Source organism: Neopsephotus bourkii, unplaced genomic scaffold (genome assembly GCF_033783945.1).
Source record: "Neopsephotus bourkii isolate Nb327-2 ecotype Australia unplaced genomic scaffold, CSIRO-AGI_Nbou_v1 NB_1433, whole genome shotgun sequence".
Lineage (NCBI taxonomy): Eukaryota > Metazoa > Chordata > Aves > Psittaciformes > Psittacidae > Neopsephotus > Neopsephotus bourkii.
The window spans coordinates 6,456,528-6,473,184 of record NW_026901910.1 but is presented as its reverse complement, the minus strand read 5'-3'; the positions used below and the strand labels follow the sequence as shown (position 1 = coordinate 6,473,184).

Genomic DNA, 16,657 nt, shown 5'->3' with positions numbered 1-16,657 from the left:
AGCCAACTCCAAGCATTAGCCATGGGGACTAGGAAAGAGCCCTTCAAACAAAGCCAGGCTTAGAGCTTATGTTTAAAACATTCCCTGAGCATCTGGTGGTGCTTTTGTTGAAGCTCAGTGTAACCAAACCCCTCCCAGGTAATCATTGCCAATCCAGCCCGAAGTGAAACCAACACCCAGCTGCGGAAAGAAGAGATGGCCCCAGAGCTCATCCCATGGGAGCTCCCCTGCAGCATTACTGATGCTAAAAGTGAGGAAACCCATTTCAACGGGAGATAATGAATCCATACCTCCTAAACATCTGCTAGGGAGGGAGCTTGCAATATACTTGCCATCATCTCGCAGACCTGTCTGGCTGCCCAACAAGATGACCCCATGAAAAGGACCCCGTAGGGCCCCATGTATCTTCTTTTTCTTCACCATTCAGGTGAAACGCCCCCTGCTCGCTGGCCATTTGTTCTGCAGTTTGAAACCCCAGACGGACTCTTCCTAAGCCAGGATTCTCCCTGGTAATGTCCCCTGCCCGCTAGGCCAGTTTTCCTTTTCCTGGACAACTCTTTGAGGAGGCACAAGGCGAAATGCTTTTAGGAATAACATGGAAAACATGAAGTTCAGTACCTGCTCCAATGAAGATAGTTTCTCTGTAAGTTACAATACTCTTTGTTCCATACTTCCTATAACTTCCTGGAAGCCAGAGACCGATGAGGGCTTTGGAAATAGTCTGATTCCTGGTATAATTCCAGTCCAGGAGCCAGTCCAAGGCTCACACGACATTACTGGGGTCTGGAAACCAAACAGATCCTTCTTCCTCCATACCACCTCCTAAAGAGGCCTGTACAGATACTGAGGGGTCTTCTCACCTCTGCAAGCCTTCTGGAAGGGAGCTGAGGCCAGCTACAGAGGTCAGGGAACACAAAGCTCCTGGTGGGAAGGGCAGTCCCCTATGGAACAACACGGCTTCAGTCTTCCCAGCTGGGACCAGAACATAAGGGCCACATTATCCTTGAATTGTTTAAGTCCCCTGATGGGAGGTTATATCAGAGCATCTCCAGCCGCAGGGAGAACTCAAAGCACCATGGCTGAACATGTACAGGGAGGCCCCATGCCTGCCTTCCTCCCTAGCCAAGCACCATCTGCTGCATTTACACTGCCCTTCATCGAATTCCTCCACTAGAACTCAGATGTGTCTTGGGGTTTTCCCTATTCTACAAACAGTTCCTGGAAATCTCTGTAATTCTCTTGTGTTGCAGAGAAGAACTGCCAATTCAAAGCTCACCAACACAGTGTAAATGCAGGCGCCAGGCCAAGCACTTCTCATTCTCTTCCCCTGTTGACCTGCTTGTTCTGTGTACTTCAGCAAGCTCAGGAAAGATGGAAGATGCAATAGAAGGCAGCAACGAGAAGACAAACGGTTCCATTCACTTTGCCTTGTTTCCAGTTCCCTAACTCACTATAGAACCCTCAGATTTATGTAGAGATAGCTCCCAGGTCCAATTCACTCCTGTGGCATGCACTAGAGCAAGGCAAAGAAGGATCTGCTGTTTCACTGCAGTCTCATGTGAGGGATGAAATGCCGACCTTGTGCTAAAAGATGGTCCTACCTCTGCTTAACCAAACTGGAGCTCTGATGGGACATCACCCCCCTGCTAGTATAGATTGTGAATTGCCCACCTCTCCAAACAGGTTCTGACATCCCTGTGCTCTACACCAAGCTTGAATGAGCAGCTCTGTGCCTGCCCCTCCTAGTGCTGTGAGAGAGATGTGCCCCTGGTGTGCTTCCTTCCAAGTGCACTGCTACAGAAGAAGCTGGGACCCGCTCCAGAACACCGCGATTTACTTCCACAGAGCAGCAGCATCGCTCATCTGAAACATCACAAACCCCGGCACAGTTTATGCTGATGGTAAGACACAGCTCTCTACTCCTGGCTATAAAGCAAACAGAGCCTGGCTGTTATTTCATCCTCTTCTGTCAAGAAACAAACAGACACAGATTGAATTCTAAATCTGGGCTGCTGGATGCAATGCACAGGAACACGGAGACTCCAGCAAGGAAAATCAATAGGCATGTCCTCTTCTCAGTTGCAGGCATTGGAGGCCTACCAAATACCAGCATATTCCTCTGGGATACAAACCAGCTCAGCTTCCAGAACAGATATACTCATCTTCCCTCCACCAACAACCTGACTGTTGCTTCAAGCAGCCCACCTGCCTCTGTTTGAAAAGCTCATGTTTTTCTTCATCTGTTTGGTCAGTCACAGTATCACAGTATCACAGTATGTTAGAGATTGGAAGGGACCTGAAAAGCTCATCCAGTCCAATCCCCCTGCCGGAGCAGGAACACCTAGATAAGGATACACAGGAACGTGTCCAGGCGGGTTTTGAATGTCTCCAGAGAAGGAGACTCCACAACCTCCCTGGGCAGCCTGTTCCAGTGTTCCGTCACCCTCACTGAGAAGAAGTTTCTTCTCAAGTTTAAGTGGAACCTCTTGTGTTCCAGTTTGTACCCACTGCCCCTTGTCCTATCATTGTTTGCCACTGAGAAGAGCCTGGCTCCATCCTCGTGACACTCCCCCTTTATATATTTATATACACTAATAAGGTCACCCCTCAATCTCCTCTTCTCCAAACTATAGAGACCCAGCTCCCTCAGTCTTTCCTCATAAGGGAGATGCTCCACTCCCTTAATCATCTTATTTGCCCTGCGCTGGACTCTCTCCAGCAGGTCCCTGTCCTTCTTAAACTGAGGGGCCCAGAACTGGACACAATATTCCAGATGAGGTCTCACCAGGGCCGAGTAGAGGGGAAGGAGGACCTCAAGCCTAAGCACCCAGCCAGCTCTGCAGGAGCTGCAGGACTACAGAGAGGAGGAAAGCAGCATCCTTCTTCGTTTGAACACCAAAAATCCCTTCTGCTCAGCTCACAGCCAACAGCAATAAACTCCTGCGTGTGCAAGCAGCAGCACTCCTCACCTCAGGGCAGGTGAATGCACCGGGAGGGACGGAACAAGCTGGAGCAAGTCACCCTGAAATCAGTCACCGTTTCCATGTAGGCGTTAGTTACCATTTCCTCAGCCATCAAGGCTGATAAAGCAGCAGGTTTTGAAATGGGTGATACATAAATACCCCAAATTGCAGATACTTCAGCCCCAGCAAGCATTGCCAGAGGAAGGGGGAAAAGGAGGCACAGAAAGCTCAAAACTAGGGGAGAGACAGGAGGTAGAAAACACACTGGGAGTAGTTCTGCTATTCATTTGTATAGATATAAGTTGTAATAGCACCACCAGCTTATAGAGGTTTCTCTTCAGTGCAAAAGGAAAGAAATCTGTGACTTTGAATCAAACCAACTCTTGGTTCTTGTATAGAATCAGGAGCCAGCCGAACAGCCCTAGAGCAACTTGAGCACTGATGGCAGAAAACACAAGGTTTAACACAGGACAACCAAGCTCAGTGGCATGCTCAATACACACAAACACCATCCCAATCAGGGTGCCACACACAGAGCACTGAGCCACCCCTCCCAGACACTTCCCTGCTGCTGTACACCAGGTCAGGGCATCTACCCAACCATCTGATTGGCAGATGCTTGTATCATGGGATAAGCCAAAGCAACAAGGCAAGAACAGACTGATCCTTGTCTTGCCCTGCGCTCCCCACAGGTTTTGGCTGTCCCTGTAAACATGGATGCATAAAACACAGCCCAGGGCTGGCCCTGGATGTTGTCATAGGGCAGACAAGGCTTCCAGAATGCCATAAAGCCCACATCACCACAGGCTGCGTTTGCTTGGTGCACCCTGCCTCAGGCTGCCTTTGTTACAGTGATTACCTAATTACAGTGCAGTTAGTGGCAATTACACTCTAGTGAGACACTGCCGAAAACCCCTTATTTCTGTGTATTGCCCTTAGTGAGAAGGGGACAGGAAGGACTAAGCCCCTTTTGACCTCTGCTGCCCACAACCCTTTGCTTTCAGCTGCACCCAGCAGCAATGATAACTCCTGGTGTCTTCCAGCTCCTGATGGACATCACCCAGAGATGTGCTGTCAAAAGACACATCTGAAATCACACCCAACAGCCAATGGTGAGGGCTCCAGTGCTGGGAAACACAGGGAGAAGGTGGATTAACAAAAGTGTTTGGTGCATTGCCGGACAGTAAATAAACAGACAACCACATAAAGGCTGTTATTGACTTAGAGCTACTGCCTCCTGCTCCAGCAGCATGCTGGATTGAAAACCCTGCAGAAAATGAACCCAGTGCTCAGCTACCAGACCCAGGTGATGCTGGAACCACCTAGAGGAAGCAGGACGAATGTGCAGAGCATCTGCCAAAGAGACCAAGGGAAGCATCTTTGAGTACAGAGAACGACAAACAGGGCTGGTTTCAGCTCCATTATTGCCAGGACAATCCCAGGCTGGAATAAGACCAGCAACATGGAAAACAGTTTGGAAAAGCAACACAGGGATGCTGTAGTCTCACTATAAGGCATCTAAATGACCCTGTTCAGACTGTGTGGTCAAGTGTGGTTGGTTGTGTGGTCCCTCAGCAAGGGCCCCAGTGCTTGGCTGTATCTCACCCAGGCAGTGCCTGCTAACAAGCAGTTTTGATGGGTAACAGTGCCCAGAGCTTGATACAGGATCAGAGAGCCAAGCACAACAAGCAGTGCTGAGGAGCATGTTGGAAGCTGGAAGACCAGGAAAGGTCTGAACTGATTAAACAAACACGTATCAGGAATCCCAGGCAGAGGGATGGATTCCATCTCCACTGGTACCAGGATGGGAGAACAAACACTTGATGCTAGTGAAGTGGTGCCTGCTCACCCTAGGAGAACCTGTTCAGTTTGTGTGCATAGTACAGCAATGGAGCTTCATTTCTCACTGACAGGAAGAAAACAAAGGATAACTCCCTATAGCTGAAGCCTTTGCTAGCTTTGAATAAAGCGTGAAGTGGGGGGAGCATTTGCTTGGCTTTTAAACAGTAGCCCTTAAAAACTCTCTGGGGAGTTCATACAGAAAACTGTAGCAGCAGAACCATAGCTCAAATGTAAGCAAACACAGACCTGTTGTATCTGTACAAGCTTGTACACTCTGTTGAAAGAGTATCTCAGTTGCAGAGAAGGAATGTTACCTCAATATTGACTCTTCTATTATAGCGTAGCCTGATTAGTGTGCTGTGTGTTGATTACATCTGGAAACACCATCCTTGACTGTGGGCATGTATTATGCACATCTATTCCCCTTTTCAATATAGCAGGACTAGAAACCTGGTACAGGAGAAAACATTGTTCCCTGTATTGGGAAAATGTGGTCACTCCATAGGAGTAGCTGAGAAATCAGTGGCATAGAGGTAGAACTCAAACACTAGTGCCAGTTGAATATGGCAGCTGGGGGTGGGGGGGTGTTTCTGCCCCCTTCTTTCTGCATGTGTGAGTTTAAAGGGCTGTGAAGGGTATTTGGAAGAGGTAACTGTGATTCAAGAGCACAAAGCGAAACACAAGAGTCCAGATAACCCCAGCGCTCCACTTCTGTGTATGCATCAAGTGCCCATAGTCCAGAAGGGATCACAAGTTAAAAGGCTCCCAACAGCACCAGATCTTCTTTTGAGAGCCCCCATCCTGCATTTTATTGGCAAACAAGATTGGTGCTACAGCAGACAAGCAGCAGGAGCTGACTTCAATTTGCTGGTTTATTTGTGACCCCACCGCTCCCATTATTGTGTTATCTAGATTCTTAATACAATCATTGTTCAGCCTGCAGAAGGCACCAAAACAAAAGGCACAGCCTAATGGTCAGAGATCTAAATACTGAAAAGAGTTTGGCAGGTCCTGCTTCATAAAAGCAAGGCTCTTGTTCCAGAGGACAGAAAAGCTAAAAGCCTCCTACATCATCTTGAAACCAGGATCAATTCTGTCACCCAGAAGCAGCAGGAGTAACTCTCTTTTACGCCCTGCCAAGACCTTGTAAAAGGTGTTTGCTGCGGGAGCTGGACCATGTCAGAAGTCTCCAAGGCCAAACTAAGCAGCTGAAAGGAAAAAAGATTGAAGTGAGTGCCAGGAACAGAACACGGAGTGACTGAAAAGGAACGTGGACCAGACAGACCATAGCCTTCCAAAACATCAGGCTGGTAAGCTATCAAAAGCTGCCAGTGCTGCATGGAGGGACCTCACATAACTCGTGAGATTTCTGCATCTCTTCATCCTGAATTAGATGCTTCTAATGGAATCCTCAGATAAAAGCAAGGACTGGCTTTGCCAGGACAGATGAATCAAACACATCCATCCCCTCCCACCTATGCTTTCCTTACCATAAGCTGCAACAAGTCTAAGGGCTGTGTAATTTATATACTCTACCAGAGTCAAGAGCAGAGCCTGGCCATCCAGGACAGGGGAGGATTAACAGCTTAAGGCACAGTTAGCTCAATGTGCAGCTCAGGCTCTTACAGCACAGCAGTATGCTAGCACCTCACCAAGGAAAGGGGATGACCTTGGCCAACTGATGCTGCCCATTAGTTTCTTTCTGCATCCCTGACTTATTGTACCACTTCCCTGAGATCAGGACAAAAGGACATTTATTAAAGCTAAATCCCTCACAAGACCCTGCTTTTGGCCTCTTTCAGCTACTATGGCCCACCACAGGGTCCTGGCTGCAGGGGCATCTCAGTCTGTGGCTTGGACTCCTGTTGCAGTTATGGACACAGATACCTGGCTGTTTGTTTAGCCCTGGAAGCTTGGCATTGTACAAGAACAATCTGAGTTCAAGAGGTGCCTTGTAACAGCTACAATTGTTCTCTAGGAAGAGAACAGTGTTAAATAGACACTACTGAGTTATCCTCCATAGTGTGCCCAAACCTATTATTTCTCATTTCTAAGCTTAAAGCCCTGGATAGCTGCTTTGTCTTACTTTTGTTTCCTGTAAGCGTCAGACAGTTTAGCAAGCATGAAAAAATCACTTAAATGTATTTTTTAGTGCCACTTCCTGAATGGCAGTGACTCAATAGCACAGAAGAGAGGTTGTTATGTACAGCACAGCCTTTGTTCAAAGGAGCAGGCTATTTAACAATAACTTCAGAGCTTAAAGGCAAGTGAAGAAGCTTCATCTCTTCAGTTCCCTGCAACCAGACTGGATGTAGCCCTGGAGAGTGTGCTGTATTCCCCCTGGAAATAGGGCTGAGATTTAGAAAGTCAATGGCAAAAGTGAACAGAAGCTATTGGAATGAAAAGAGGTCTGAATTCAACCCCTTGAAAGAATGGACTCTGAACAGCTGGACCAACCTTAAGGCATGTGATGTCAGCACCAAGGGAAGAGCATTTTTGGGGTGCTCTCATGTGCTAACCAAGGTACACTCCTACCCGTTCAAGCATTTACAACATGCTGGGGTATTCTGACATGGTTCAACCCAGATTTAAGGCTTTGCCTTCAATTGGAGGCAAAAGCCACCAGCGGTTGAGTGGCTTCTGCTCTGCTCCATGACCATTTACCTTCCAGGGTGGCCGTGCTGCAGCTGCAACACTAAAAGCTTCTACGGATCTTCCTTTCAGTGCTTTGCTCAAAGAAGACACAGCACAGCAGGACCTGAACTCCGAGTCCCAGAACTCCCTAACTTCAGCACCTCCTATTCGACATGAGCATCTCTGCAAGTACCCAGTTCCATCTGCTGTTTCACTGGAGTACCTGAATATCGAATGCATACTACCCAATTAACCCCTTTAAAACAGCTATCTCCATGCAGCAAGCATCAGGATAGCACTAGAGAGGACACTATCCATGAACATTTAATCCACAGAAATGCTGCATTCGAAAGAATCTTTCCTCTGTGTGCTGCTTAAATGCCAAAGTGCATCATACAAAGCAGAAACATTCAGCCACAGGCTAAAACACTGCAGAGCCCTTCAGAGACCAAGTAGATTCCTTTGTTTTCAGTGTTTGTGCGCAGCTTTGGATCCCATGCTACATCCTTATCTGTAAGGTACTAAGATACCCTAACATTCGTTCCCTCTCCTGCTGTTATCCCTCTCCCATGCCCAAGTTGCATACATCCCCAGGAAGCCACAGCAGGAAGCCAAGTGCTTCTTTGATTATCAGCAGCAAACTGTCCCACACGAGTTTCGCTTGGTTCAGACCACCCAAACACCTTCTTTATAGGAGAGGTTTGTAGCCACATCTTGAGAGAACTCCCTGCTATTTCTCTCTCACACCCTCCCCTTCTAAACCCAAAGCCTGGGTTGTGAACCAGCCCCTGGAAGTTTCTAATCCCTGTTTAGCCTAGCATGAAATTGTGTGCCAGGTAGCAATTAATTCTGCTGCAACTCTCCCCCCTTCCCCGGCCATTTGTCTGAGAGGACTCCACTAAAGCAGAGCTGCCCTGTTATCAGCACTGCCATAGCAGCTGTGTCAAACAAGCCTCTGAGCATCTCCTGGCACGGCATATCTCACTGGTTCCGGGGACTGGAGCAGGAGGGGAGCTCCTCAAACAACGGGGACAGACGAGCGGAGAGCATGAAGGAACAATTGTCAGCTCACTGACTGTTAGAAAGAAAACATTTCATTGCAAAGGCTTTCTGGTTTCCTTCTTTATCATTGCATGCTCGCTGTAAAATGCAAACTCAGTGCCTGCTTCTCCCCAGTTCTTTCCCTTTTGAGCTGCGTTTGCCACAAAACCAAACCCAAGCACAGCTTTTCACAGCAATTCACTGCTTACAAAGCAGGCTTTGGTTCTTGGGGAGAACTTGTGGTTGGTTTGTACCTTTCAGCATTGTGACAGTGTTTGATCCCCAGCTCAGATCAGCTGCCTTGTTACTGCGGTCCAATCCAAACCCCTGCGTCTCCCTCACACTCTTCTGGTTTTGTCTGTTTTGTCTCAGCTCCTCATTTATCTTCATTTAGCCTCTCCCTGTCGCTGCCATTCCTGTCTCACCACTTCCCTCAGGAGACTGCTGGGGCTCCCACCCTTGCTCCTTCCAGCCACCAGCAGCTCTCCCGTGCCTGCTCAGCTGGCACCAGTGGAAAAGGCAAGGAGATTTGGTGTGATGAGGGGAGGAGGCCCCGACTTGGGCACAGATGTCACAGGGCTCACATCTCCCCTCTAGGACATCCTGCAGGGACCTCAAATGCTTGGCCATGACTCCTGAAAGTAGCAATGAATTCCTTTGCTACGCTTCAGGAGCTCTTGGAACTGTTCTTTACCCATGGCAATGGACCTGGGCATATTCTTTAACACCTGGAAACTCAGTTCTGGGCCAATAATCTACTTTTACTGCTCTATTCTTCATCATGAGCAAGAACAGCACAATTTGGACCCTTGTTTATTAAAAAGTGCTTTTCATCCAGACACTTTCTGTCAAAAGAACCCCAAAGCTGATGGATGGGACCTGGAATTCCCTGTTTGGAGATGAGCCCTGAAAGAGTTCCAACTGTTCCAATCCTTCAGCCACCACCACAGCAGCAAGTCTCTTGTAGGAAGATGTGTCAGTGCCTCTAACAGCTGGACCCATTCCACATCATCCAGCTTGCTGAGGAAAGACTAATACCAACTCCCATGCTAGATTCCCTTACTGGAACTTCAAGGAAGAAAGAATAGTGAAATTCCACTGAATGAAGAACATCTGGTAGGGAGAAAAAGGCCTGAACCCAACCTCCGTGTTTTCTCTGGCTTTTTACCCATTCTGGTTTCCACTTCAGGAGCACAGCATTTTGTATTTAGGTTTCTGTGCTCAGGTTTCCTTTAGAAGCCACAGTCACTCACACCATTTTCTACCAGAAGATGGTTTTCACTCATCGTTTTTCCTTCTCCAGACTAACCCCCCAGCCCCTGATGTAAGGGATGTACCATTCCTCTCTTAAAGTCTTCCAACTGACTAATAGTTTAGCATTGATTTTAAAGGCTCTCTGCAGCCAGACCACAGCCAAAACGCTTTGTGATACCACCAACTGCCAGGCCTTTTGTACTGAGAAGCCAGTTTGGCTTGGACCCTAGTTTCCCCTTTGTGATGCATTTAGCTGCACAGCAGCCAACAGCTGAACTGAACTGAACAACAGCAACATTGCATAGCACTGAACTCCAAACTGGTGCTGCCTCCAAGGCAGGAAAAGCACAGAATGCCTGTCCCTTTCCTTTTTCCCAGCTCCAAGTGTCACATTTGGCCATCTACACAGCACTGGCAGTGGTGACAAGGCAGGATACAAGAGACATGCACATGTTCTCTTTATGGGAGGGTTTCACAAGCTCAGGGAAACCACAAGCAGCACTAAGACGTTGCTGCTAAGCAAATGGTCACTAGTACTGAAGTAGCCCACAGCAGTAGTGACTAAAGCTTTACACATCTGGCTTCACATCTCCTGGTAAAAGGCTAAATCCCAAGTTTCCCATTAGCTTTTACTCTAGGCTATCCATTTTGGGATAGCAGGACATCACAGCCTCACTTCACAGGCATGTGAGTGGCTGCCCAAGGTACAGGATCCATGTCAAGCTTTGCTCTTTAGGCTGCCCTTTTCAAGCATTCCTTTCTGCTTGTGCAGAAGTCTCCTGTGTTCTCCTTTGTTGGCTTGAGCAAGAGCAGAGTAATTCATTAGTGTGACCTTGACCATTACTGAGTCATTTGAATCGTGAAGCAGGGTTTGATCATCCAGCAAGTCACTGCTTTAATCTTGCCATTTTGAGCCACGTGAAGTGGACAGAAGTGCAGAACACTAGCAGAATATGTCAGCAAGGATTCCTATCTGGATCCCAAATAGCTGCTTATGTCCAGAACTTCCCACCCTCACTGGTTTTGACTTCCCACATTTCCTGGATAAGAGTTCTGGTTCGGGGTATGAAGTTGAGATCTGGAAGGTACTCACCACCAAGTTTTAAGGTTTGGGCACTGCGAGCCCAAAGCAGTATTAAAGAGTCCCATCCTGAGCCATCCAACACTGAGTCTGGCTTCATTTTGAGTTATTATGATGAAGCTGGATCCAATTCAAAGTCTGCTGTGTTTCAAAGAACTCTCATAGACTCAGGGCTAGCTTGTTCTGTAAAGCCTAGCATATAGGTTTTGGTCTTTCTAAAGTGAAGACTTGATTGATAGCATGGTATGAAAGCTACTGAAGGCTCAGTGGTCTGGAATGCTAGTGCTGCTGACTCAGGAAAACATAAAGCACACTTTACCTTCCCTCCTCAAGCTCAGAAATAGTCTCTGATCACTCAGACTGACAAGTTAGACACACACAGGCTGGACAGAGCTCTCCTGTCCAAGTGGCTGCTGACAGGCTAGAAAGAGGCAGACTTCTACTTTGGAGCAATAAATGATGGCTGATTTCAAGAGAAATGAGGAATGGATGCACTGTGAAATCCTATCTCTGAAGAGATTACGAGCTGAAAACATTAAGAAAGCCATTTGATAGCTGGCATGGTACAGGGTTTACCATATCCCATGCTAGGTGCTTAGGCAGGCCACTATTATCCCCCTTTTCCATGCTGGACACTGACACAGGGAATTAAATGGGCTTGTCTGAAATCATACGGAGTATCCACAGTGCATCAAGGAAATGGATTTCTGGACTTCCAGGCTATGGTCACACTAAATCCCCCCCTTCTTTTAAAGGCACTGGGAAGAGCTGCTGGTGTTTAAGGAAACAGAAGCCAAAAGGCCAAGGCAGCATAAGATGCCAAACAGAAGAATAAGCTGATTTTCAGGTGGTTTACAGGTACTTGTTACTAAAAAAGTACCTGTATTGGTACTGCATTGGCTTTGCCACAGGTTCCTGTAAAATCTGAAGTAGAGGATGTGTTACAGGACCGATGCTTGACCAAATGGGAAGTGTTCCCCCTCCTAGTGCCAGTTTGCAAAGCACTAATGCTGCCTGGCTGGGCTGCCATGGTGACTCATGTTCCCAATCATTTGCTTTCATACTCTGAGTCCCTCTTGACATTGCAGCCTTTGGAAGGGCAAGAATTGAGCCCCTTCAGGAAACTGAACTGCAGCTCAACGTTCCACACCGAGACAAGAACAGCAAAACACAGGTTTGGGAGCTGGGGCCGTGGGATCTCAGCTAAGAAAGAGCCCTGGCAAATTAATTGCATTCAGGGAGAAGTACGAGAGAATCATTTTCCAAGCAGGGGGTTTTATTTCCTTCTTCAGCCTGTACTTTTGAACACCAAGATGTGCACCACCAGCCCAAAAGCCATTTCAGTATCAAATGCATTAGAACAGGAAAATTACAGTTCAAACTCCTACCAAAGCCTGAGCAATACAAGCTCAGAAGAAGGATGCTATCGTTTTTAAATGTCACAGCAGGCATGGAAACCCAGCTCTTTTGAAGGCAATAAGAACAACTATTAATAACCCAAAGGACACAGCGGTTGGGGAAAGAACAGCAGCAAGGGGCCCAAAGAGAGTTAACAAATCTGGCCTACTTCTGGAGGGAGCTCTGCATCCTACCTAACAGAGAATAAGCTGTCCTCAGTAGGATAAAATGCATGATGGAGCAGTGAAACCTAGGGAACTCTAACCTTTGCATTCCTTCTTCAGGGGAAGAATAAGGTTACTGATGTATTCTTGCATATGAAGGTTGCACATCTCAAGACCACAGCAGGTCAGCTTCACAAAGGAAAAGCAAGAACACAAAGCTCCACTCCTGCTCCTTCTGCTTCCCTATGCCACAACCAGGTAGCCCAAACCCTCCCGAGTGGCTTCCGCATGTCCCATCCCCAATGTCACACCTAAACCATGGTGTCATCATCCTGACTCAGAATGGAAGACTCTAGGGAAGGCACCAGACAGCCCATAGAAGTCAAGGGAACAGCCTGAAGGAGGCTTTTGCCTCTCACCGCTGCTAGAATAGAACAAAGTCCTTTGCTGATGAATGCGTGGTTTTGCATAACAATAGAGCAACTGAGAAATGAGAATACAAGCACCCAGAATCAAATCTAAATTAAAAGAACTGCCAAATCAACTGCAAATGAACTGGTAACCAGTGAAGAGAGACTAAAGCAGGCAGAATGGGATCATATTTCCTCGCTGCAGCCGCTGTGTTTGGAGCAGCATTAGCAAATTACAGAGCAATCCAAGAACAAAACATCCCAACAATCAATTCCTTTAGGACTCAAGGCACACGCTCTGCATTCTGCTCTGGTAGCAGTCACTCAGCCCGTTATTTCCCAGGGAATGTGTTAGCAAAGGAAAGGAAATCTCGGCCCTGGAATTTACAATTACTTCCCCTTTGCAGATACTAATTCTTTAGTTGTGGGTTGGGTTTCCCCCCCCTCAGATGATCACTGGAGTAAAGGGAGCTACAGAAGATACTAATACTGGAAAATACTCAAAGATTGTCTCAACTGCCCCATTTTCCAAGGCAATGGGAGGTATTCCAGAGAATCTCCCATTCCAAACTGGTTCAGGCACAGGAACACGGTTGTATTTAGGGGAATCACATATTCCCCTGTTGGACAAAACCTTGGGTGACCTGGTTTAGTGTCAGTTGTCTCTGCTCATGGCAGGGGGGTTGGAACTGGATGTTCTTAAGGGCCTGTCCAACCCTAGCTGTTCTATGATTCTGTGATCCCTTTAGCACCACACAGCACGCACCAAGGTTTATGCCGTGCATAGGAAAGCTAGGAGTGTTGTTTATGTGAGCTTCTAGTGTTATTTTACATAGACTCCAACCAACATCCCACAGTCCTCCCTTCCTCACTGCCAAATACCCTCTCTGAAGTATTAAATCAACTGAAAAGACACAAAAGAAGCCCAGTGGCATGAGAGAACCATTGGTTCCTTGGTGGTACAATATAGCCTGCTGCATTTGTTAGCAGCTTGCCACAAGGGCAAGAGTGACTGATACAGCCTTGCCTGGAAAACGCTCCTGTGAAGAGGCCCCATCAGGACAAGGAGCTGTTCTTGCTTCGGGGGCTGCCTGCTGGAGTTATTCATCCTAGAGAAGTTTAACCCAAGCTAAAGTCCTGCCTCTAATGGAGCTTTCAAACACTGCCACATCTTTGCTTTCCTTTTCCTCACACCCGACTCAAGTATCAAGCAAAAGCTCCCTGTGGGCGAGCTTGCTTTCTTTTAAGAGCTTATAAACCCCAGTCCTGACAAGGAAGTGTGAACTCATGCCGTTTCTTCATGGTTCTACATTCATTCTTCCCCCCTCTTGACCATTTGAGCCAACACAAGCCAAGAGCAAGGCCACTGTGCTATAACTGCTCCCTGCTGATGGCTCCTTCCCCATTGCAGTCTGTAATGTAGTAGCCTCTAAAGCAGCATGTGGCTGGTTCAGGAGTGGAGCTGGTTTCATGCTGTAATTGGTACTCATTTGAGACAGTTCATTAGGAAAGGCAGCACTTCTGCCTCCTTTCACGGCCCATCTGACCTGACAAGCAGGCACCAGCCATTGGGATCAAGCAGGGACACTAATGAACAAGCCCCAGCTCAGCTCTCTACAAACACATTAGATGCTGCTGTAGGGCCACAGGGGGACAGAAGCAGTGTGCTCAACACATTCAAAGCTTTTTGTTTCCTTGTTCCACCTCTGGCAAGGCAGCCCATGGATGCATTACACACTCCAGCATTGCAGCAAAGGGACTTGGGCACAACACCGGGTGAGATGCCCTGAAACAGTCTTGCAGGACTTGCTGCTAGGTCACCTGCTTCCATAGGGGCAATCCCATGCCAAAGGGACCACACTGCATCAGGAAGGAAGCTCACAACCAGGATATTTATGCTGCGTCTCCCCACTGTAAACAGGTCTCTGGCATAGCCAGAAAACAGAACCCTAACTGTGCAGATGAAGCCCTCCTTGGGTTAGTGGTGGCTTTGGCAGTGCTGGAGTAAAGGTTGGACTCAATGATCCTAAAGGTCCTTTCCAACCTGGTTGATTCTGTGATTCTAACGAAAACAGAAAGACCCATTCAGCTCTAACACTACATTACAAACTACCTTCAGAGCCAGCAGAGAGAAACCAGAGGGCAGATCTCAAGCAAGCTGGAGCCTGAAGGGTTCAACTAACATTCAACATCTCTAGTTCAAGAATAAAAAAGACATGTTAGCCAGCTAAACCATGCAAAAAAGCTCCTATTTGAAGGCAAGAAGCAGCACACATTGACACTGTGCAAATTCTTTAGCCCATTTGTAACTGAGTCTCCACAAAGTCAATACCAAGGCAAACAATTTAAGAGTCACTTTTGGAGGCAAGACAGAAAGGTTAAGACTTGCCATAACCAATCAGTGTCAAACCAGAGCCACAAGAGGATTTATCTCACAAAAAAGTAGCATGGGATCTCATCTTTTATGTAAGGAAATACAATCCCCCACAATGGAAACAGGCTTTTTTCTTGGGAAAACCAGGCTTGCAGCTGTATGGCTCTGACTGTATCACATGTGCAGGTGCAAGCTTGAAACTCAACTCATGACCCAGTTCTTGGAACTGCAGGAAAGCATCACTCTTGGAAAGTCCTACTTTATTCTTTCTTCCTACCACTGGTCAAAAAATAGGGCACATGGAGAGAGCACTTGAGCTTCCAACACTCATCTTACAAAGCCTTAGAGCAGGCTGTAAATAACAGGTTTTACCTCTTACACATCAACTCTTCCATAAGCCTGTGCTGTGGCAGTATTCCTTCATTCCCTCAGAAGGCTGTAGAGCGAGGTTCCAGGTCCACAGCCTCTAAAGAGGTGTCTTCTCAAAGTTGTGCTGCCAGCATGATGACAGCTCAACTTCTGCCTTTGCACCGTTCTTCATGCCTGGAATTCAGAGAGCAAAGTGCATCTCAGAAGATGAAAGGCATCTCTGCAGTGAGGTTTTACAGCTCATTGTGAACTTACAGGGTGAGGTCTGTCATGATTCCCATCTTGGTTACACACCACCAGCTGGTAGGTGCCACCAGCGAGGCACAGTCCCTCCGAGGGGGACATTTACCCACGGGTGTCACCAGCAACCAGTTATGCTGATACAGGGATGACTTGACAGCACTGTCAGCTGCTTACCTGGCCCTGTCTGTTCCAACATGCCTTCTGCACAGATTGCCTCCTCTCCCTGTCCTCACACACGATGTTTTACATTTTAGAGTGACACTGAAGCACTTGGGAACCTCAGTAGAAATAGGTACTGTCATACCTCGTGCCAATTGGGTGCTATGTGGAGAGACAAAGCAGGGCTGGTCTAGTGAAAGCCTGACTCGGAGATGTCAGGTACCTCTCACAAGCCTGCAACCAGGACTCACCTCAGCTGGTGCTGCCATTCCTGTTGGATGTACATAAAGCCTTTCCAGAAGAACAATTCTATTTCTATCAGAGGTGCTCTGGTTCAAGTGGATTGATTTGTAAAGGGATTGTAACTTCTTTCCATTAGCAGTCCCCATCGTTTCTTTTAAGGGGAGTTGCTGCTCAACAAGGTATCCAATTAGAAACTTCTCCTTGCATAAATAATCACCACTTTGAATGCCACCCCAGAGCTCTTGGACCCCCATGAGGAGATGGAGCAACAGGCAGGATACCCATTCTGAACCAACAGACAGGGCTGGAAAAGGGGAGAGCAAGTGCACAACTGAATGATGCTAATAAGAAAGGTCCCTTTTGGACTCTTTCCCATCTCTATTCCCCATCCTCCCTGAAGCCTGTTCAGAAATCCTGTTGTCATTTGCCTTAACATCTTAACACTGTCATATTTCAAGCTCATAATAAAATGTGAGGCAGCA

General features: G+C 47.3%; 1 long non-coding RNA gene across 1 annotated transcript; it reads right to left on the bottom strand.

Moving 5' to 3' along the window:
• Positions 1–15,189: 15,189 nt before the first annotated feature.
• Positions 15,190–16,455, bottom strand: LOC133220279 (uncharacterized). Its single transcript, XR_009727687.1, has 2 exons — positions 16,184–16,455; positions 15,190–15,704 (listed from the first exon to the last, which is right to left on the bottom strand). It is a non-coding gene; the product is annotated as an uncharacterized LOC133220279 (long non-coding RNA).
• Between the last annotated feature and the right edge of the window lie 202 nt (positions 16,456–16,657).